The following is an 18,528-nucleotide window of genomic DNA, read 5'->3' as shown; positions in this document are numbered from 1 at the left end:
ATATCTTTACCTGAGAATTTATTTTGGCTTTCCCAATGTTCCATTAGTTAGAAGTTTTTTAAGCATTTGAAGGCCCGAGATTGAAGTTATTTTTGTAATGATTATCAGTCTTTATCTCAGCTAGAAGGAGCAATGTGTGACAGAAGTTGTAGTCACGAATAGTGGCCTTGAATTTAAAAATAAAAATTAAAATTAAAAAAATATTCCTAATGTACCAACAGCATGCTGCTACAATATACACTTCCATAATACAGAAGAGCAGAAAAAGTTTGATATGATAAGCAGAAGAAATACCATGATCTCTTGTAAGTATCTAGATGGTAGATTTATTTTTATTCCTTTTCCATGCTGATATATTTGTTGTTACATGACAGGTAAATTTTATAGTATTAGTTAAAAAAATCTTCTCTCTTCAGAAGCCAAGCATTCATTTTTCAAAATTTTTTCTTTGAAATTGGTCTGGAAGTTTCTTTTGATAAAGGACAGTTTAAAATAAATTGATTTTTTTCTAAGGATGAAGTAACTTCCCTCTATAAGCTCCATAGGACCTTCAGAGGGACAGACAGGGTAGGAAGGGAGGGGGAGTTGCCCTTTATGTTAGGAAGTGGATAGATTGTGAAGAGCTGTGTCTGAGTAATAGCCTTGACCAGGTTGAGAGTGTATGGGTTAAAATCAGGGACTGGTCCAGTAAAGGATATCTGGTGGCTGGAATCTACTGCTGGCCACCTGATCAAGGGGAGCCTTTGGCAAGGCCTTCCTGCTTCAACTCCAGAAAGTGTCGCGCTCACAGGCTCTTGTTCTCATGGGGGATTTCAGCCACCTGAATATCTGTTGGGATAGTGGCATGGCAGGTGGTAGACAATCCAAGAGCTTCTTGGAGTCTGTTGAGGATAACTTCCTGGTCCAGGTATTACACGAACTGACCTGGAATGAAGCCTTACTGGACCTGGTGCTTACTAATGCAGAGGAGAACATTAGAGATGTTAAGACTGGAGGCAGCCTGGGCTGTAGGTGATCATGCCCTGGTGGAGTTTGTGATCTGGAGGAGTGCAGACCTGGTGGAAAGTAGAGTCAGAACCCTGAACTTCGGGAGGCAAGCTTCCTGCTACTCAAGGAACTTCTGGATGGGCTTTCCTGGGAAGCTGGCCTTAAGGACATGGGAACAAACAGTGCGAGTAGCTGTTTAAGGACATCCTTCTGTGAGCGCAAGAGCTCACAGCAGAAGAAATTGTGCAGAGGTGGGCAACCAGTATGTCTGAGCAAGGACCTTCAGCTTTAATTGATAGAAAAGAGGGAAATGTACTGGAAGTTGAAGCAGTGTTGTGTAGGAAGAATACAGGGATGTTGTCCGTGTATGTAGAGATAAGATCAGGAAAGCCAAGGCACAGCTGGAGCTGAACTTGGTAAGAGATGTGAAAAATAACAAGGGATTCTATGGGTACATAGACAGGAGGAGACAGACCAAGGAGGGTGTTCCCCCTCTGATAAATGAGGGTGAAGAACTGGCTTCCTTAGACATGGAAAATGCTGAGGTGCTCAATAAGTGCTTTGCCTCGGTCTTCACTGGTGATCAGGCTCCTCATGTCTGCCAGGACCCTGAACCTCTAGATCTGGGTGAGAGAAGTGTATTCCGTCCTAGTGTTACAGTGAAACAAGTCAGAGACCTCCTTGTGAAACTGAATATACGTAAGTCCATGGGGCCAGATGAAATGCATCGCAGGGTTCTAAGAGAGATGGCAGATGTGGTTGCCAAGCTGCTTGCCATCATATTTAAAAAATCATGGCTGTCAGGTGAAATCCCCAGTGACTGGGAAAAGGGAAACATTCTTCCTTTCTTAAAAATGAGAGTAAAGGATGATCTGGGGAACTACAGGCTGGTGAGACTCACCTTAGTGCCTGGTAAGATCATGGAGCAGATTCTTGTGGTTACCAGTTAAGGCACATAAAAGATAAAGAGGTGATCCACAACAGCCAGCATGGCTTCACCAAGGACAGATGTTGCCTGACCAATCTGTTGGCCTTCTATGATGGAGTGACAGCATCAGTGGAAAGGAGAGGGGCAACAGATGTCATCTACCTGGAATTCTGCAAAGCCTTTGACACGGTCCCTCACCACATCCTTCTCTCTAAATTGAAGAAGAACAGATTTGAAAGATGGACTGTTTTGATGAATTAAGAACTGGTTGACTGGTCGCAGCCAAAGAGTTGTGATCAGTGGTTCTATGTCAGAGTGGAGACTGATCACAGGTTATGTCCCTCAAGGCTTGGTCTCTCTCAAGACCAGTGCTCTTGAACATCTTCATCAGTGACATAGACAATGGAACTGAGTGCACTCTCAGCAAGTTTACAGATGATACCAAGCTGAGCAGTGCAGTTGATACATTGGAGGGAAGGGAAGCCATCCAGAGGGACCTGGGCAGGCTAGAGAAGTGGGCCCATGTGAACCTAATGAGGTTCAACAAAACCAAGTGCAAGATGCTACACTTGGGCCAGCAAAATCCCAGGTATTTATATAGACTGGAAGAACATCTTGAGAGAAGCCTTGTGAAGAAGAACTTGAGGATCCTGGTGGATGAGAAGCTGGACATGAATCAGCAGTGTGCACTGGCAACCTGGGAGGATAACTATATCCTGGGCTGCATTAAAAACTGGGTGGGCAGCACCCAGAGGGAGGTGATTGTTCCCCTCTACTCATCTCTTGTGATGCCCCATCTGGAGTACTGCATCCAGGCCTGGGGCACCCAGCATGAGAAAGATGCAGAGCTCTTGAAACTGTTCCAGAGGAGGGCCACTAAGATGATCAGAGAGCTGAAGCATCTCTGAAGAAAGGTTGAGGAAACTGGGCTTGTTTAGCTTGGAGAAGAGAAGGCTCTGGGTAGAGCTCACTGGCCTTCCGGTACTTGAAGAGAGCATATAAGCAGGAGGGGAAATGACTGTTTACATGGGTTGATAGTGATCGGACAAGGAGGAATGGTTTTAAACTAAGACAGGAGAGATTTAGGTTAGATATTAGGAGGAAGATTTTTACTCAGAGGTTGGTGATGCACTGGAACTTGTTGCCCAGAGAGGTTGTGGATGCCCCATCCCTGGAGTCATTCAAGACAAGGCCGGATGTGTCTTTGAGCAGCCTGGTCTAGTGGTTGGTTATCCTGCCCACAGCAGTAGTGTTGAAACCAGGTGATCTCTGAGGTTCTTTTCAACCCAGGCCATTCTACTATTTCCACAGCTGTACAGTTTCCACAGCTGTAATTCTGAAACTGGGGCTTACTATTATATAGTGTTTTGTTCTTGAAGGGTTTTAATTACTTCCTGAAATAAATAGGTTATTAACTAGATTTGAACTAAGTTGTGCACTGTCACACCTCAATGAATATGTATTCTGGAAGCAAAATCATAAGAGCTTATCGTAAAGAGATACCAATAAAATGTTGAGACTGAAAGCAGTGAGACACTTATTTGCTAATACTATGCACACTAACATAATGATTCCATGACACTCTTGGCTTTATAATCTGATCTGACCAGAATTTATCTGTTTTCCAATGATAAATGTGTGGCAAGTATCATCTGTTAGTATTTTCCTTCGAGTAGAATTTATTACTTCACTGGTTGAGATATGAAGGTTATCACTTCGGACAAATGAGATCCTCATGTTGGACTGTCCTCTAGGAAGTTTGATGGAAATGCTTGGAAGTGCCACTTGTGTAATAAAAGATAAAATATATATCTTCACTCTCCAAGTAAGGAAAAAGCTGAAGATGGTAATGTGGGAGCTTGGTACTAAGAAGTACAGATGATTCTTAGAGGGGATCAGTGACACTTATCTTAAGACTAATGTAAAGGAAGTAGAAAATTTTTAGAATGGAAAATCAGAGTTGAGAAGTTAGAAAGAAGCTTGTTCATTTGAAACTTTCCAGAATCAACAACCATAGGGCAAATGATTTCAAAGGTGTACAAGGATCAAGAAAAGAGAGATCCACCAGTTACCAGAGAGAAAATTAATGAAGCTTTTAAGCAGAATGAAGTCAGAAGGTGTCCATCTGAGAAGACTTTGGGTCACACTGAAGTGCTAGCATGCACTGCTTCTGCCCAAAATAGGTTTAGTTAGATTGAACTGTGCATAATAAGAAGTACCTCAGGGACAACACAGATATTTAGAAAATTCTACCTCAAAGTACACAAAATTCTGTTGTAAACACTTTAATGCATTAAAGACTTTATTTGAAGGGTCAGAGTTGCAAATGCCAGTATAAGATAAAGGGAATAGTTTTGGTCCTAATAGTTTTTTATTTTGATTTTGTTTTAGAGAGTGTCAGTCTGCTATATCTGATCTACAATGAATGCCAAATCTGCAATCAACAAAGAAATTTTTGCCCCGCATGATGAAAGGATGCTGGGAGCTGTCCAAGTTAAAAGAAGAACGAAAAAAAAGATTCCTTTCCTTGCTACGGGGGGTCAGGGTGAATATTTAACATATATCTGCCTGTCAGGTAAGATTAAAGATTTTGATATCCAGTTGTCTGTTTTAGTTTATCTTCAATTAATTGATTACATGTTACCCATAGCTGTGCATTGGGGTCTGACTTGAATCTTAGTAACGTAAGCAGAGAATTATAGCATTCAGAATGCAGGCTACTAATATTTGTGCTGCATAATAAATAGATTAGGTAATTTCTTTGTTTAAAAAATATTCTCTTACAGTATAACTGCAGATTATGAAGAGAGAATATTTGGAAAAATCTTTTCCTATCAAGTTTAAGATATTTCTTGGAGGGATAAAATTTATGTTGTACGTGCTTTTTAAGCCCTGAAATTTCTGATTTGAAGCAAATATATTTTCCTCTTACTTTCATAATTACATCTGTGTCAGTGGGTCCTTAAAAATGAAACTTTCATCCAGAATATTTTTAGCTTGTTGATATACAGAACCTCTGTTGGTCTTCAATCACTTGACTTTAAAAAAGGTGAAGGAGAAAATAGATGCTTTGAAGGAAAAAATGATGTAAAGACCTGTTTTGAGACATCACAGGTTACAGGGAGTAATGACCTATTTGTCACTAAGCTGTTCACATGAATCACGAGTTTCTCCGAGGTCAAAACAGTACTAGTGACAGTCTGAATTTCAGTTTTGTAGAACAGGCTGGGTAGTAGTTGTACGTTTTGCTACATACTTTTTATATTTTCTAATGAAAGCAGTGTCCAGTTCATTTACTTTAGTATATATATAATATATATAACATATATATACATTGAATTAAATCCTCTGTAGTTTTGGTGTCTGCCAACTAAGTATGTGTGAATATATATGGTATCCTAAGGTGCTGTAGTCATGTTTTTAAACATCAGTTGCTTCCTTAGAGGGTATGCATCTTAATGGAGGTAAAATCAGTAGTCAGAGGACAAGTGCTCTGTGGAGATCAGTAGATTGCCACTGTGTTTGAAGTAAATGGAAAATAGAATTTAACAAACTGTCAAATCTTTTTTCACTGCAAAGTAAAGTAAAACTCTCAAAATGTAGAATTTATAGCAACCACAGAATCGCTGGGTTTTGAAACACGGTGCATAGGTGCAGAATTTATATTTCTATGTTGCCAAATAACATTTGTGTATGTATGTAAATATGTGTATATTAAACATGAGCTGCACAGCATCTGTACGCTCACACTCATTGCAATTAGGCAAAACAGACTTAACATTTTCCACTTGCCATTTTCCCCCTTTACAATAGTTTAAAGAAAGGGTTTGGGTCAGCTAGGATTTTTCCTGGATTTGTGGTTGGGATCCTCTTAGGATGTATGGGTTGGAGGTTTCGATTTCCTCACATAATGAAGAAAAAAGAGTTCTAATTTCTGACTTGTTATGGAACAAGGCTCAACTCGTTTTCTTTTTGGTGGTCAGTTTTTAGAAGTTCAATTTATTTTTCCTGAGTGGTCTTATTTAAAATAATAGTTCTATTTTAGGACAATGCAGACATGTTCATAGTGCACATGTGACACATCTATGTTCATGAATAAAGGTTAGAGGCATGAGCTATGCTTACAGTTTTATGTAGGTGAATTTTATTCATCTGATTGTTGGTTTCTTAATTTATTTTATCTTTTTACCATTCTGAGGAACTTAACTTCTCTGCTCAGCCATTCTCATGTTCATGTGTAGCAGCCAAAATGGACTTAACGATGTTAAATGAGCTTAGATGCATCTAATGTCTTTCTGCAACAGGACGATGTGTCATGAGTAAGACCTCAAGCAGAGGTCTTGATTTCAGAATAGTTTCTCATTAATGACAATGAGAAGTATTCATAGTTTAAAAAAAATTACTGTGTGTTGGGTACTAGAAATCTGCATAATTATATTAGGAGAGTCGTATGTGGCATGGTGTTAGTGATGTTCTGCAGGAGTATGAAACAAATTTTTATTAAGTATCATAGTAGTCTATGGTACCAAGCATATTGTACGACTGGGAATTTCAGTAGATGACAACAAGAGACTGGGTCTACCAGTCTGTACTCACATTTGAGGGCAGATTTAGAATTCTAAAGTGATCAAAAATATGATCAAATGCAATAGGATCAAGCGCAATTAGTCAAGAGTAATTGATGACACAAAACTAAAGAGTAGGTAGTAATTGTTTCTGCCACTACTGTTAAAGGAAGTTGAACTAATAACGATCTTAGTTGCAGCAAGGAGTTGTGTTATTTATTTTTTTTAATTTATAAGTTACTGTATGAATGGCAGTTCCGCTGTATCCGCAGTCAAACATGAATTTTATCTTGGGGTTGCTGAATATACTAATATACTCTGTGACCATCCATTTATCTGTGATTTAGTATTAAGTGTGAGAAGCATTGGTGGAGAGCTCTGAATGTTAGTTTCCACTTAACATGAGTGTTACTGAGTGTTGCAACAAATCTGTAAACCTTTCACTCTTGTCCAATTTTTTTTTTCCCCAGGTTTCTTTATATTAGGTAGTTAGTGACTAAAATATCTTCATGTTCTTAGTTTCCTTAAACTGATTCAATCTGTCTTTTGCTAAGAGAAATTTGATAAAGTTTAAAGCTGAATTCATCAGTTGAAAGAATCCGCTTAAAAACTAACTTTTTAAGAGACTTATAAATGTTTGGGAATACAAATGTGTCTTGCCTAGTTATAGTTTAATTCAAGATTGAGCGCAGAAATCTAGATACCAGACATTGTAATAGCTGCTTTTACTTTCTACTGAGTTTGAAACTGAAAAATTACACAATTTTTTATATTTAGTTGTTTTGTTTTCTGTGTTGGATTGAAAATAGATTATAACATAGTTGTTGTCTACCTGCTTTTTTGTAAATGAGGACAGAGACCCTGAGCAGGGGCAGTGCACCACCCTCATCTTTAGGATTCCAAGACAATATAGCTGGTGTACTGAAGCATTAAAATAATCAAACGCTAAACAAAGCAAAATGGGTGAGTAAGGGAGGTTCTTCCTTCAAAATTGCATTTGTTGTATATATTGGAGTCTGTATTTGAATTGGTTAGAAGGAAATAATCATTAATGCTCCAAAAAGGTGTACCTAAATCCTGACAGTTATGACTGAAGGCAGGAAAGAATGCTGGTGCAAAACTGCTTACTGCACTTGTGAAGACTGAACAGTTGGATTACCTGCAACCTTCATGCCCTTTGTATTTACATGGCTGACAAAGACAGACGGGCAAGCATAGCCAAGGGAGATCCTAACGGAGTTATTTAGCTGCAGAACTGCAAGCAAGGAGTAGATAGATAAGAAAAACGGAGGTGAGATGTGTGGTTGTAGGCAGAACAGTGAATGTAAAAACTGGAATTATCATTATTAAATATAGGAAATTATTTGACATAGAGAAAAGGCAAGAAATTCAGAGCTGAAAGTGGGAATTTATCACCTCCTCCACACTAGCAGACCTACTAACGGTTATTGGATCAGATCTAAGTTTTCATTTTATAATCATTGTCTCATATAATTCAAACAAATATGTTTAGAAAGGCTCTTAAAATTATTTAGACTGTTAACTGAAGTATAAAATACTTAAAAGGTCACTTCAGAGGTATAGCATGTAGGCAATATTTTCTGAAACTAGTTCTGTGTTATTTCCTTTGACATGATATCATTATGATTTCTTAGTAACTTTGAATAATAAAAGGGGTTTTAATTTGTTATAATGCATTGGAAGTGTTCCAGTTTGTGCGTATGGAATTGGCATCGACCTTTTCAGAACTGAAAGTCTGTTGCAGTTGCAAATAACTGAATGAATCAGATAGTTCCTTTTGAACCTGAATTCTTATGTGTCATAACTTAGCTGTACCATTTTCTTTCTTGTCCTTCTTGTTAAAATGTTGGAATTTGTGTGTAAATATTAAAAGATAATATTGTTTAAAACTTAGGGTGGAAACTTATATTTTTTTGTTTTTGTTGTTACTGTTCCTCTCTTTACTGTCTCCAAATTAAATTAAAAATCTTGTCAGTTCAAGAATTTATTTATTTTTAGTGACTTCTATGTGAAACTGCAATTTTCTGAGAATAATGAAAGAAAATCAAAAAGAAAGGGGAGAGGGGGAAGGGGGAGGGGGAAGGCATAGTATACCAAAATTAGGTGTACATGCAGGGGAAGAGCATATTTATTTTTTCTACTTTCACTAAAATTTAACCTTATTGACCACATCACGTTTTTTCTCAAACAAAAAGTTAATAAGCTTTAGAAGAGATTTGTAGTTACCACAGTGTGCGGGGGTGGATTTTTCCCTTTTCCTGCTTCAAAGTATACAGAGAGACAGAGATACACTTGTTAGCTTAATAAGTTCTCTGAATACCCTCTGTTTGGGCTCTTAGAACACTCTTCAGCTAAAATCTAACCACACCACTTGGTTTCACTTTTAATAATAGCTTCATATTCTGTTTTTGTCTCCACCAGTGATGTTATACTGACTCCGCCAGTGGTGGTATAAAGTTGTTTTTCAAACATAAACTTGTTATTCCTTTCAAAGTGACTGCTCATGGAATGGAAAGTTACTTGAAAATGACATATATCCCTCCTTCCTTTGAAAGTAAGTTAATGTGGCTACCAGAAATTGGCCATAATTTAATGGGAAATTCCAGGGCAGGTTTTTTGCAATTGATTTTTTCAGTGTGATATTTGAAGTGAAAATTGAAAAGTAGTGATAAGGCATTTTTGATTAAAATAATTCACTTTCTTGTGTGTTCTTACTTTTCATGTCAGTTTTGATCCTGTGCTGAAGTTACCATTCCCTAATTTATTTCTTTAATTTTTTCCTTTTCCCATTTTCAGGATCTTATAATGAAGAGAATTCTCAAGGTTTCTTTTTCAAGAAACTAGAGTAAATTTCATTTTTTCACTTTTTTTCCAGGAGAATTTTGTAGGTACTTTGTCATATGGTGTAAAGAGTTGTTACCGGTTATTTTTCTAGGGATATTTTCTCTCTATTTAAACATAGTATTAAGGAGTGAGGGTAATACTACAGTGTTGATGGTCCAGCATAGGCCACTCACTCTGGAGGGGTATCTGGCTTGCTTAGGTGTCAGGCTTTCCGTTGTATGTTTCATTACTTATGCGAAGTAGAACATAATTTATCTTCTGCAAGTTCTGTCCAACCTGGACAGCTATTTGATGGCTACTGCGAATCAGTTGTAGTGGTTGCTATAACCTCATAGACTTAGATTAGTACAACAGGCTGAACATCAGGTCTTGTATTGATTATGTGAGTTTTATTAGGGAAGACGTTTTGGGATCTGTACTCAGTGCAAGGGCTGCCAGTTACATACAGTATCTATAAGGTAAAGAAAAGTGTGGCTACCATTACCAGTTCTCTGCCTAAGATTTTTGCGATTTTATCTTAAAATATCTGTTAACTTTCTGTTGGTCTATGAAAAAACTTCTCCAGAGTTCGATTCTTATTGATTAAATCAATGATGCAGTTCAGTAGTGTGAATGGAGTTGCATTTGGTGGTTTTCCACACACGTGTAATTCAGTTCCAATTCAATGGCAAGTTCTTAGCATTTATTCTGATTTCTGTGCACTGATGTTCATGTGTCTGTATAGTGAGTTGACTATCTGCTTACAGAGGCTTTTTGTCTGAAGTCGTACAGCTGAGCTAGTGCAAGTGCATGAATATGGCTCTCTGGCCATGGGAAACATGAATAATTTCAGTTGGCTTCTGATGTTATGAAACAATTAAGACTCACATTATATTTGTGGAAAAAAATGAAGCACAGTGATAAAGATACTATAAGGACAACTTTTTGTTTTTTTAACGGTAAGATCAGTGAATAATTAGCGTAGGCAACTTTGAAAAATTGTTGTATAATCTGTCACTGGAGACTTTAGCAAGAAGTTGTAGAATTGTGACAAGAATTGCATAAATATGACAAGTTTTACATATAAGATGAAGAAGATGCTCTATGAGATCAGTTGGGTTTAGTTCTAGATCAGTAAAAGTACTGTTTTCTCATGCATAAGCTACTGGTTATTATTTTCCTAATTGTATGGCTTGATATGCTTAGATGTAATTGTTGATATATGCCCCTGTAAAACATGATGATAGGCTGGTGCTTGTATTTGTTGCCAGGCAAAGTTAAATCCACTGATGGAGTTAATTTCAACAGTTTGTTGCATATTATACAAAGAAAAATGAAAAGCTTACTAACTCCTGTGGAATTAATATTAAAGCCTTTTCTGCATAACAAATTCTAAGTGGAAAACATGCTTATATCGCCAGATACACAAGAATGATTAAGGCTTTTCACTAATCCATTTCCCCCTTATTAATTTTGCTTCAGAAAGGAAGTAGAATCCCTTTTAAAAGCTATAGAAGCTAATATGCCTCTTCAATATCCTCACCTTTTATTTACCAGGGTTTCTTTCAACCTTAATTAGCCACATCAGGAATTTGGATGAATTTTGACATTTACTCATGCCTCTACTTTTCTGTTTAAAATAGCTAAATCAAAATATACTGATGATTGTTCAATTATTTTAAAACTTTAACTAGAAATGTAGTTATGCAGAGGCATAATGTTTTCATTAATCTGTCTATGGAGTAAACAAAGGCCATTGCAGCTATGTTTTACTTGTAAGAAAAATAAAACATCCAAGAGATGTCTCAGAACTTCTTTAATATGAGCCTTTAACGTTGCACTTATTTTGCTTTGAGTTGAAGTATTAGCTGAGAGGGTTTTATTGTGGTTTTTTTTCTTTTTTTTTTTTCTTTAAACAATACTTAAACATCAGTTTTGTAATGTGCTTAGTCCTGCAAATGGAAATCCTTCATAAACTAGAATAGGGAGAGGGAAAGATAAAAATTGTGAAAAGCAAATGAACAAAACAACACAAGCAAACTTCTCTTCCTCCCAATTCTTCCAAGGGAAAGTTCCTAAGCATCACTGTCATATCTTGGTTATAGCTTTAAGACGAAGATTTAATTATTCAGTTACCTTTAGGATAAATGCATGTCTTCAGTGTTGTACTGCGTGCTGGTATTCATTGCTCATACTGGCTATTAAGTTGGCCAAAGTAGAGTACTGATATTTTTGTATAACTTGACATGATTTGACATTTGAAACTTGACATGATTTGATTCAGGCAGTGGACGTGTGTGTCTGTATAGGCATATATTGAATATATACATGTGTATGAAATATAATTCATACTCAGCTACTAGCCTCTGTGCTTGCTGAAACTAGCAGAAATTGTTTGTAGTAATGCTGGCTGATTAGAGCTGGTGGTGCTCAAACATAACCTGTGTCATGTCATGGAAGACTGACACTGCTGACAAGGGTAATGTTGGTCTCAGAACAGCTTTCCTGTTCCATGACAGCCTACTGAATTTGCCACAGTGTTGTTATTGCAGGTGCAGTCAGTGCTTATATGAAATTGTTAAAGTATAATTGCTTTCATCTACTTCCAATTGTGATATTGTGATAGATTGTAATACTGAATGCTGTTCTTAACTAAGCCTTTTTGTTTTTTTTTAATCAGAACTTTTAATAAGGATATTTTTTATATCCTAGCTCTTTGGTACTCAAAGGGGTTTTTAGAAGTCTAAATGCCACTTTCTCTTAATGCTTATGACAAGTTCCATTTTATAAAGGGAATTTCCAAAACGTCCTCTGAGAGTCTTTGAAAATCTTTGAGCAATAAGATCACATAGGTGGACAATTGATTGTTTTTGGAGTTATCTTTCTGTTCTTCATTATTGATCTTTGTGTCTATTTAAAATTAGAAAAACAGGAGTGTTTTTTTTTTTTTTTTTGACAGAAGGACTAATTTATTGATGGTATTCAGAGTAATACCCTTAACATATATTGATTCTCTGAACTTTTCTGATTGTGTCCAGTTGTTCAATTTAATGTAACCAAAACTTTGCATAAAATGTTTGCTTAGGTGGAAATCCTGTTTTAGAAAGCCTACAGAATTGTCGATTTGAAAGCATATAGTCTAGGATTTGTGATTTATTTCTTTATTTATTTTTCCCTTAAAAGTGAAGGAAGAATGTTTATATGCTCCTGTCAATCTATCTCTCTGTACGTCATCTAATTTACATGCAGGAAATATTTTTTTTTTTTAGTTTTAAGCTGCATGTTTACAGTCATGCTTCTGATTACTGCTTGTTGTTTCATAGTCTTGCCAGTGGTTTGTTTTTGCACTTTGATCTTTTATTTTATTCTATATAAATTTTTCAAGATAGAAATATAGCAGGTAGGTAAAGCTTGGAAGTTAACTCTCATGTATCACTTTCAGTTTTATGAGGTGATATGTTGATCTGGCAATCTTGCGTTACTGCCTCTTATTTTATGAAGAGTTAAGATTTTTGTGTTGTTTTATCCTCCAACTCATGCACACGTGCACTTCTTGGAAAGATTTCCAAAACCCCAAAATGTGATGTTGCAGGGAGAGGGAACAAAGCAAATAAAAAACCTGGATAAAATTCTAGAAATCTGTATAAGATAAGTAAGAAATCAGACATAATTTTGCAATAATAAATAGGGATAGACTTAACACTCACATATAGGAAGTATTTATTGATGCAGTAAAGTTATGTGTAAAAAACAAAAACAAAAACAAAACAAAACAAAAAAACAGCCCGTAAACCGTTGACATGAACAAACTTCACAAAGTTGTATGTTGGAGGCCTTATGTTGTCCTTTTACTAACAAAAGAAGCTTAATGAGGTTATTCTTGGCTGGAATTTGTAGCCTTTCCATGGGGGCATCCCAAAATTACTAAACGTCTTACAGAAAGTAATTAGATTGCAGAATTCCTTTCCTCCGTTGCAAAAGATGATGGCAAGTGTATTTCTTTATCCATTCATTGGAATTATTTGTGGTGGGTAGATTTGCATTCCTAAGGAGATGGAAGTAGCTTCCCTCAGTGAACACAGCATATTTTGCTGCACTTTTTTTTTTCTGCTCAGAACATGACAGATGCTTGCATCAAGTTTACTGGCAGGTTAAAGTGTTTGAATGTCATGCTGTCTTTGGAAGTAGTTTGTTCATTCTCTGTCCAAATGAGTGTGTTGGTTTTTTGTTTTTTGTTTTTTTGTTTTGTTTTTTTTGGCAGAGTTTAGTGTTATCTTATATGTGATTAAAAAATAAGAAAAAAGAAAAAAAGAAAAAGAAAAAAGCAGAGCTAAAAATAAGAATGTAATCTACAATGTTTTATAACTTTGCCTTCTACTTCGAATATGGCAGCTATGGAAATAAGACCTATGCGAGTGTCTTCTGATTGCTAGTTTTTGTAGAAATCATTCTCACTTTACAATAGCAATTCAAATTGTGTTTTGCTTTTAGGCAGGATTCAGTTTGAACAGTTCTCTGAAGTTTCATGGTACTGGAGTTTAGCATTACTGCACTCTGACTCATCGTGATACAAATTGAACAATTTGTATCATATGGAGTAGGAAACATCTGGAGTTCTCTCCAGTTGTATTTCAGAAAATGTTTCTGTCAATTACTATGTAGCTTTCCTCTGAGTTGTAACAGCTAGAAGCTCTCTTTCTCCTAGACCATTAATTACAGTGTTATGAACTCATATAGGTAAACATCAGCTTAAAATCTTATCCTGTTACTGTACTCTAAGCTGTAGGGACTAAATCCACTAAGTTATTCATAATTGTTCTATTTGAAGTCAGTACCATCAAAAAATTTTCCGTGTAGAGCAGCCCATAAGAAGTACTTTAAAAAGAAATTGCTAAGCCAATTAGAGCATTGCATCAAGCTCCTCTGTCATTAGGTAGGCTTTCATTGTTGCTTTGTCAAAGATGAGGAATGTGTTAACTAATAAGTGAATTAAATATGAAACAGATCAGGATTGATAACTTCATCTGCTGTTGTGATTTGATTGTGACCCAAGGTCATCCAAACTGCTGCCACCAAAGCTTACATACTAATAACGAACAGGCTAGTTATGACATACTGCAGTATTTAGAGCTAATTCTTCCCAATTCTCCTCTAGTGGTGTAATATCTGAAAATTTCCAACTAGCAATATATATATTTATGCATATATGCTATCTGAAATAATTGTCCTGTATGTACGGAGCCAAAGCTCCATTTTACTTACATTAAGATTTTTACAGAAGTTGTTTTGTTTAATCTGATTATGCATGTCCTCATAAGAAGGAAAAAAACAACATATGAAGGGTGGGGAGCTGAATGAGTATGAAGTATGCAAAGTTTTTTGGCCTTGTGCCAAGGAGGAGCTGCCCATTTGTCTAAGCTAAAACAATCTCTAGTACTGTTTAGCTGGAACTGCTTCACAGAGAGAGCCTGCCCCACCCTTTCAGTGGCTCTTTTGCTGTGTTTTTTTAGAGCTCTGCAGTATGTAATAACCTTTTGTAGCCTCAGGGGAATGATCACGTTACAACTGTACTGCAGCTCAAATTTTCCAGTGTTAGTGTTAGGAAAGAAAAAATCTCATTTTCTTCCTATGGGGAATTTCACCTATTTCACCTATGAGATGAAATTTTCCTCATAGTCTTTGGACTTTTTCTTTTATAGAAGCTTGAATATTTACCTTATCTTTGAATGGTCCTTGTGAAACACAGATCGGTTCTCTACAAGCAGCTTTTTTGAGATGACTACTGTTAAATTACAGTACACGTGAATATAATAAAGCCTGAATTAAAAAAATTGCAAAGCTTTACAGATATTTCATTTAGTATGTCAGAGGGTAGAGTCTCAAAAAACAAAAACAAAAACAAACCCACACAAAAAAAACTTGAGCAATTTTAAATGGAAGCCTGAATCTTGATGATTTGGTCTCCTTGAAAGTTGTTTGACACAAGATTTTCTTATTCCTGTTGAGATGTTTAAGTTAATCAAGGACATTAATAAGACTTAAGGTAAACTCATTTTCAGGGGATTAATCTGAGGTATCATTTTAATCTGAAACATAGTCATCATGTATGTAAAATTCCTCAGGCAATTTTATGCTCCAAATGCAAAATCTGGTTGTTTGTCTGTATTGCCTCCTTAGATGTGTCTTCAGAGGAGACACTCAGCTGGAAGGGAAGCTGCAACATAAGCTTCTTGCTGGATGAAATAACTACTAAATGCTGTTCATGGATAATATGATATTAGCCCCTGCTGTGTTAGTTTTCTTAAATCTCTGCCTCTTGTCTCTGTGTAGTAAGAGCTATTTTCTGTGACTGGATCATTGACTTGGAAGGTAACAGAATTTTTAAATCAAAGGATTATTCTCTTACCAATAACTTTGGTTTCAAGGCACATATACAATATATACTTTTCCCAAAGGAGAGGAAAAAATGAAACTTTAAATAAACAAATATTTCTAACCTCCAGTTATTATGTTTGTTCATCCGATATCATAGCAGATTACTAAAGAAATCTTGATAGCTCTAGCAGTAGGTTATCTGAAATTGTCTAAAATTAAGTCTGAAAAATTTTGCTTGCCTTGTTTGTTTTTGGCACCTAAGATTTTTTTTAAAACCTACTTGAAAATAAGAGCTAGGTAAAGAACTTATGAAAAACTTCTCTTATTATTATTATTATTATTATTTTGTATTTAGATATTACAATCTTTTTTTAATAATAGTTTTCTTAAATTTTCTTAAAGAAATTCTAATTTAAGTGAATGCAGCATACAAATATGCACAAGTGATTCTTTAGCTGTATCGTCTACATGAGAGAATTTTGATTACTTACCCATGATTCACTGTGTAATGCAAACTAGTTTGGAAGCTAAAGAGCAGAAATGATCTTCAACTACGGAGAATGTAAAATTTGAAAAGGCTTGAAGAGATTGTGAAATTTATCATGAATTGGAGAAGAAAATGTCCTACTTACAGCATTTGAAGGATTCTAAAATTATAGACCATTGTATTTGTTGAGATATTAATTTGTTCAGTTAGACTCTCAAACACTGATATTTATTGCTTTATACAAAGATAAGCTTTTGGTTTTCTAGCTAGACACTCATGTAGCCTTCTAAAGTATTTTTTGTGCAAACATCAAATAGCTTATTTTCTTAGCAAGAAGGAGGGCTAAGCTTTGCCTAAGGAGGCAAATGATGTGTACAATATGATGATGCCATTTTGAAAGACAGATGTTTAAACCTGTACTGCAATCCTGTGAGACTAAAGCATTTTAACATTAACATCCAGTGGTAGTGGCTTTTTTTTTGCATTCCAGTTCACGAGGAAAAACACAGATTTCATTCATGCTCTAATTGTCTTTTAAATGGAATAAAAACTATCTTTTTTAGTTGTGTTTCACTACTTATGTTATGCTAATTAAATAGCATCTCAAAAAATTAATGTGTAGTGGGGCAATTGTGTTATTCAGATTGTCTGTCTGCTAAAATTACTCAGAACAGCAGTGTAAGCAAGTAGAATTATTGCCAAGAGTTATATTTGTCATTCATTTAGATAACACAGTCTCAAAATCTTGAGTCATCAATTGTGTTATTTCTTAATACCTCTTTGAATTCAAATCTGAATACAGAAAATCTTGTAATTAGAGATCTTTACAGAAATTCCACAGCTGGAGACTGACAGCTGGAGAAAAGTGTGTGTGTGTTGCTGAACAAATGCTGTACCGATCTAGAGACATTCTGTGTTGGATATTCTTCTGTTTTGTTGAATTTTTGCATGACTTCTGATGTCTACCAGGTAAAGACCATTCAAAGTTTAAAAGCAGTGAATCCTGGAAGTATTGTAAACAGCTTAGTTTGACAATTATTTGCTTTTTCGAATTAAAAAAAAAAAAAAATATGGGCAGTGAAAACTTGTCTGAAAGTTGAACTCTTAGGCACTATATGAAAATTGTCCTTTTTTTTCCCGTAAGTACAAACTTTGAGCTCATATATTTACAGATGACATTGAGTGAGAATTCCATGTCAAGTTCAAGACAAGGTTTATTTCCCCTGTCATTTTGCACCTGATCTGGTTAGTGTATACCCATTTGACTAAAAGATTTGGGAGAAATTGGAACAACAATGCATCAAGCAAGACATGTTCCTCAAAATATTTCCAACAGTAGTACAGCATTGTTCTTTAATCTGAGGAAAGGAGGGGATAAGGAATGGTCCTTCAGATACTTCTCTAGTTATACGTTAGGTAGTCAATACCATGTTTGTGTTAGAGGTGTATTCATATATGACTCTGCTAGTCTTCTATAAATGCAGTACCACTTTAAATCCTAACAGAGTGCCTCAGTCTTCCAGAGAATGGACTTGTCTAATGAAACTTCTGTTCCCCAAGGACATTTTTTATAATCAAGTTATTAGTTGTAGTACAACAGATTACTGTGAAATCCATTCTTTATTAACTGAATCAAAATATTAGCGTTCAGGTGTGTAGTTTGTACAATAACAATCTTATTTACAATGGACTTACTCTTAAATCCATTTTCTTTTAGAAAGTAAGTTAACAGCTATCAGCAAGTTGAGAGACTAAAGTTTGCCTTAGGAATTAAACATGTTTTTGGTAAAAATCTTGCAATGACATTCTCTCAAAAGACATGAAGTGTGTAAATATGTTTTCTGAAGCAGGAAGAGAAGGAGGAAAGATTGCAAGGTGGGCAGATTTCATAGGTTTTCTTTTTGCATCCTTCAGTTCAATTTCTATTTTCCCTTTTCTAATCTTGTCTGTCCATTGTTAGGCAGCGTAAGTTATGGATGTATTTTTGTTATAAGTCAGCTTTGTTGTGCAAGCAGTTAGCAATAGCCTACACTCTTGAAAAGCAGGAAAAAAATGTGGGTTTATAAACCTTGAGAACTGTGGGAAGTAGGAGGGATGATATTTTAATGGAATTTCAACAGTCCATGTTATCTTTTTTGTTGTTCTTCCACAAACTTTTCTGAACTCAGGATAAGAATCTGTGAATGTTTTAAAAGAAAGATCAGTCTAGGGAATACTTCTGTGATTTTAAATTTCAGCCCCTTGGATCTCTAACTGAAGTTCCACTGAGTTTGGAGATAAGAGGCTTAAGGAATAGCAGAAGTTAGACAGGTTTACTGCAACTTTACAGAAAGATTTTATTG

At 35.8% G+C, this 18,528-nt stretch overlaps 1 long non-coding RNA gene across 1 annotated transcript; it reads left to right on the top strand.

Moving 5' to 3' along the window:
* The first annotated feature begins 220 nt into the window (after window positions 1–220).
* Window positions 221–9,031, top strand: LOC104911144. The gene is made up of 3 exons (XR_793661.3): window positions 221–305; window positions 4,307–4,490; window positions 8,923–9,031. It is a non-coding gene; the product is annotated as an uncharacterized LOC104911144 (long non-coding RNA).
* The last annotated feature ends 9,497 nt before the right edge of the window (window positions 9,032–18,528 follow it).

The sequence above is a fragment of the Meleagris gallopavo genome, chromosome 5, assembly GCF_000146605.3.
Source record: "Meleagris gallopavo isolate NT-WF06-2002-E0010 breed Aviagen turkey brand Nicholas breeding stock chromosome 5, Turkey_5.1, whole genome shotgun sequence".
Taxonomy (NCBI): Eukaryota; Metazoa; Chordata; class Aves; order Galliformes; family Phasianidae; genus Meleagris; species Meleagris gallopavo.
The sequence above is the reverse complement of the archived record's forward strand: the minus strand, read 5'-3'. Positions and strand labels throughout refer to the sequence as shown.